The sequence below is a fragment of the Lepisosteus oculatus genome, chromosome 8 (genome assembly GCF_040954835.1).
Source record: "Lepisosteus oculatus isolate fLepOcu1 chromosome 8, fLepOcu1.hap2, whole genome shotgun sequence".
Classification (NCBI taxonomy): Eukaryota; Metazoa; Chordata; class Actinopteri; order Semionotiformes; family Lepisosteidae; genus Lepisosteus; species Lepisosteus oculatus.
In genome coordinates, this window is record NC_090703.1 from 37,849,199 (window position 1) to 37,855,198 (window position 6,000).

Genomic DNA, 6,000 nt, shown 5'->3' on the forward strand with positions numbered 1-6,000 from the left:
TGCAACTGATCTAATTATTCAGTTATTGAAAAAATATACACTCTCAACAAAAGCACAAGTTACTGATATGTATACATAACTAGATGCACTGTAATGAAGACATTTTTATGTTCAATTTGTTTATTCGTTTTTCAGGGGAAAATGGTACCATACACAATAATGAACAAATGTGAACTATCATCATAGCATGAACTTTTGCTTGCCTACTGAAAGAATGTAAACATCAAGGTGCATGGTGGCATTATACAAGTCAAGGCTGACAGTCCATTATGGCTGTTTGTTGATGACTGAGACAGCAAGGAAACAGTAACAGTTTCCAAATTAGATAAGGGCCCAGTCCAGGAATTATAGGTAGTCAGGATTGTCAAATTTCATTTTTAATGCACTATGAGCATTATGAGAGTCCCGCAGTGGCGAAGCAAAGGCAGTAAAACACTTTCTAACTTGCTGAGCAAAATTTAAAATAACTTTCATTAAATGCTAACAAAAATGTTAATTATTTACTGTGAATTTCATTTCATATATCTTACCTACTTATTTTAAAATCTTTCTATCTTTGGTTAGCTGTCTACTTATAATGAGGATGTAACAAAACTATGACAATTTTTCTATTTTGTCATATCTATTCATAATTGATAATTAATTCTTCATAAATTAAATTATGGTGTTGTTATTTATATCATTATCTATAAAACATTACTAAGGATGTGAGAGGTATCATGCCGTTCTGCAATAAGCTTTCTGTTTGATTAACAATGCAATTATAGATTAGTATGAGTTCAGCTATAGAATTGCAGTCAAGAAATCCTGTTAACTCGCTCAGTTAAGTATACTTTCTCTTTCATAAAAGTAGTTAAAAATTACTGTAAAACCACAGTTAACTGTAAACCCACCATTAATTAAGTGCTGCTTTCTGATATAGGCTCTGGTTCCTCAGAAACCCTAAATTTGATGAAGCAGTTAGAAAATGGATGGATGTACAGTAGTACACTGCTAAGGAGTTTCAGTGCTGCCTGACAGAGAGGAAGTAGCAGAAGACAGGAAGTAGCAACAGAGGAGAATAGTCAGTAAGTTAGGGTTAGTCATGGGCTTTTGGGGTGAGATATATAAGATATCTAAGGTTTATAGTTTCTCCCAGAAAAAGTCCACTGTTCTGACTGTGACTGACAGGTCACTCCACCATTGTGGAGCCACACAGAGAACAATCTGGCCAGGGACTTGTGACCTCTCAGCACTGGCATTATGTCTTTTCTAATGAAGTGGATATCAGTGTCTTAGTGGTACCATATAGCCTGACAATGGCCTGGAGGTGTGCAGGAGGAAGGCAGTCCCCTTGGATGCCCAGTTTGATTAGCACCAAGGTTTTGAATCTGAGGTGGGCGTCAATAGAGAGAGGTGAAGCAGGAGGAACATGTGGTGGGCTGGAGCATTTCTACGAGCTGTAATAATCTGTTATCCTTTTAGGATATTACTGCATATGAGATGACTGGTGCTTGGTCAAGGAGTTGAGCAGAAAACTGTAGGTGTTCAGGTATGGGCAGATCTTCTGAACGTTGTACAGGAAGAATCTGCAGGAATGAGTCACAGACGAGAGGCAGTTGGTGAAATTGTGTTTGTTGTCAATGACAATACCAAGGTTAATTTTTCAGAGAGTTTAGCTGTGCCCATGGTTGTAAAGAGTTCGCAGTAAAGTGAAAGCTTGGCCAGGATACTGATTAGCTCGGTTTTGTAGAGCTGTTGGACGGTCATCCAGGAGGAGCTGCAGGAGGAGACCTGTGTGTCAGAAGGTGGGAAAAAGAGCCAACAGAGTTGAGCATCATCATCCTTATGTGTGGATATGGTGAGGCACAGCGTGCTGATATAGAGAGAAGAGGAGGGTATTTTCTGTTGTACAATCTAATTCTGTTAACTAAATTAGTTGTCATTAGGTTAGCAGAAATTAAAAGTAGCAGCATTTTATTTTTCTGGATGTATTTAGTCCCACGTATGGCTTAGGGTTGACTGACATCTGTAACTGTTAAAACTTGTTTTGAAAGTTTTACCTACTTTGATTACATATATGCATTTTGTTTCTTACCAGTATGTGTCTCATTGCTTTTGATATTTTACTATTTTTGATATTTTTTTTATATTTTCTGTTTCAGTAGTGTGTGCCTCCTGACTAGCTCATCATTGGTTTTATACTGTACATACAGTATGAACTGGTTCTCAATCAACTTATCTGGTTAAATTAAGAGTTGAACAAGTAACTGATTACTGCATTATACAAACAGTAAAACCCATTCCTTGAAATGTGTCAAACCATTTATTATATGTAAAAATAATTTTGTTTAAAAGAACTGCAAATATTTTATCTTTCTCTTCTTTTGAAAATACAGATGGATCTGATATGATACTTGGATTTGAATAAAAGGTCTTGTATTTTCATGGTCCAAACATTTGAGAGACCTACTGTTTTTAAAAAAGTGGAATTTAAGCTATTTTCTAGGGTTCTTGCCATCTGTATGTTGACCCTATTGCACAATAAGTTTGCATGTCTGGGCAGGTGCATTTTGTTTATTTGGCGTTACAAATCTGAAGCATAATCTCGCGTGTCACAGCAAATGAACCAATCAAACAAGGAGCTGCCTGGAATACCATATATGGGAATACAGGGGAAGGCTGCCTTCTGTTCAAACACTAGCTAGTCAGCACTGCGGATGTGTCCTTGAAAATGATCTTATTGTTGTTTTCTGGGCTGGTTTCTTTAAAAAGAAGTCCACCTTTGTTTTCTTTAAACCCAAGTCCAAATTTAGGGCATTCTGTTTTTAGAATTGAAATTGCTAGTACAGCGAGCAGAAAGTATGGTGTTACTTGAAAATTGAATTTGTAGAGAAAGTCTCCTTTCACAAATCATTGCATTTTCTTAGTTATTTTTTGTTGGGATAACCCCCATTTCAAACTTTTCTGGCCTGGAATGTCAAACTGGGGAAGGAGGGGATTTAAAAAAAGTAAATCTTGGATAAAACAAAGATTGTTTTTTACTGAAAAACAACTGAATGGTAGACATCTAAAGCAATTATACTCATACAATAAATAATACTTTATAATGCAACACATGTCCATACTTTATTCTAATTCTGAACATGGAACTTAGGAAAAAAAAACCTTCTCTCTTTCATTTTGTGAATCTTACCAGGCAGGGAACCACTGGATACACTACAGAGCAGTTCAGCTGTGTATGGCTGTCATGAGGAGACACATCTTGACCTTGCATTTAGTTTTCCTTACCTAATTCATTTTCATTTTTTCCACAAGTTAGTTGAGACCGGTGACTGATGACAACACTGAAAAACAAGTCAGAGCACTGTTTTCTGTAAATATTTCCTGTTACGTTTAATGGGAGAGCTCAAGTTTTGGTGGAGTTTTCAAGAATACAGTTTTGCGAATCATTCCCAATTTGTGCTTTTACTCCATTGTGTCAATATATGAAGATTTTGTGACATTAACCATGATTTAAACCAATAAACTGCAACTGCATGAGTCACGATTGTCAGTGTGACAACTAAGCAGACAAATAATCTTGTCAAAAGGCTAAAGCAGAATAGGAATGTTTTGCTTAGATCAAGTTCATTTTCCTCCATTTTCTAACTGCTTTATCCAATACAGGGTTACGGGGAGGCCAGAGTGTCCCAGCAATCAGCAGGTGCAAGGCAGGATACTCCGTGGACTGGGGTTTAGTCCATTGCAAGGCACCCACAGACACAAACAAACACACACACTCACACACCTGGGCCAATTTTCCCAAAAGCCAATTTATCTACCAGCCTGTCTTTGGACTGTGCTAGGATAATTGGGTCCTGGGAAAATGGAAAAAAGCCATAAGAATATAAAAATTGCATGCAGACAGCACCCAGGTCTGGACTTGAATCTAGAGCCCCAGCACAGCACTGAAAGGCAGCAATGCTAATAGCATTGCTATCCACCACACCACTGTGCCACCCTGCTTTTATAAAGTCTGGTATAATAAAATAACCAGTCTGACAGTTTACTTCCTATAACTATATGGTTACACTGCAAATTATAATTTGCTTGGAGATCTTTTGTTGATTGTAATATTATGTTAAATACACTGATACTACTTGCGAAAGCTTTTTAAGTCACAAAATGCGAACATGCTGTTCAATATTATTAGATGTTGGAAAAGACTGTTATGGGTCATGATGAGGTAATAAAGGAGTTTATTCAAATGGAGATTGTTGACTCAGTTTGAGGGATGGGGAAGTAATGAGTCATTTCTGATAATTGTTTGGGGTAGAATAATATTATTATTATAAAGTTATTTTTTTATCTGAGTGTTTCCTCTTACTTGTCTTTTTATTTTTTTATTGTGCATTGTTTTTTTTAATGTGTCTCTTCATTTATAATTTATTTAGGTTTGGTGTTTATGTGTTATTTGTTTGTTGAAGAGAAAATAAAAAAAAATCACCTCTCAAAAGTCTGGTATAAAATTGTATTATATGTGGACATATAAGGCAAAGGGTCCAAAAAGATGCAGGATATAATTGTTACTCTATGATAAACTGATTAGAATAAAAACACACACCCTTTGTGGATTTCTGCCAGACTCCAGATGGTGAAGTTATTAAGATAAAGTGATATGAATTAATGACAATTTAACCTACCCTACCTCATATTCCACTACACATTCCAACCATGATGCTTCACTATTGCACTAAATAGTGTAAGCTTTGACTATTTGGAGCAAAATGACACCTTTGAACATTTAAACTTAAAATTTTCAACTTCTGCATTCAGTGAAGAAAAGGCTGTCGATACTTAAAGTGTGAAAAAGATCATTAACTTTGACAAATGTATAAATTAAAGCATTTCACAAGAGACGGTTGAACTATTTGCCTCTCTGTCTGTTGATACCAACATTTTAATCTCCTAACAAAGAAGTATTGGATCCAATGGAGTATGTTGCATTTTTAAATACATCTCAATATATTTCACTGAGAAACTATGACAGACTGTGAAATATTGAGACTGACACTTGTACTGCACGATCAAGTCAAAGGAATATTCACAACCATGCTACCAAAGCTACCATAGCTACCAACTACCAAAGTAGATGTTAATGATATGTTGTGGACCTAATCCACGTCTGCTCTGAACCTAATCTCAGGCATCAATTTATTCATCATTTTATTTTATTTTTATTAACAATACTTCTGTAGGCTTTGTATAAACAATTCCTTTGAAGCGAAGCTGGATCACAATGTTCCTAAAGTGTAAAAGCTACTACAGTATGAGAAAGATACTTAATAATGACTTGAATTAATATCCCTGTCATGATTATCTGTATAAAAAGATTGCATTATTTCTCTTTTAAAACATGAATATTTACTTTTTATTACATTCTAAAATAACTACTGTGTTAGAGTGGAAGGTTATACTGTATGTGTATTAAAAGAATGTCCTCAAATATTAAAGTGGTACAACTGCAGCTTCATGAGAAGTGCCAATGCAGAGATTCTAATGCAATTTCTGGCTCAATTGTTATTTTCTTAGTGAGGCATTTTCCTGTAATGACATCATTTTTCCTTCCCTTGCCCATTAGGGCTACAAGGCTCAGAATAGGCTCCACTTCAGGGCCATAGAAAGTACCAGTGCATTTCAAAAAGAAAAAAAAGCACTTTTTAGTAGACCTGTCAGAGAAGCGCGAAATTGCCATAAATGGTAACCATTTCACAACAACTACTTTCTTTCAAATCACCATTCATTGTAGACAACTATCATCATAAGACTTACAAGGTAATCGGGAGAAAATTGTTGTCTGACCTCAGACAAAGAATAGAAGGATTTCATTTCCAGTCATATTTAGAGGCTTCGTATTTAGTTACAACTGAAATTATAAACACAGTGTAAAGTGGTGCTGTATGCATTTCCAAAAGGAAATTTATTGTACTATTAAGTCATGGTGTTGATTCACACAGGGCATCACCTTCAAAGCTGTTG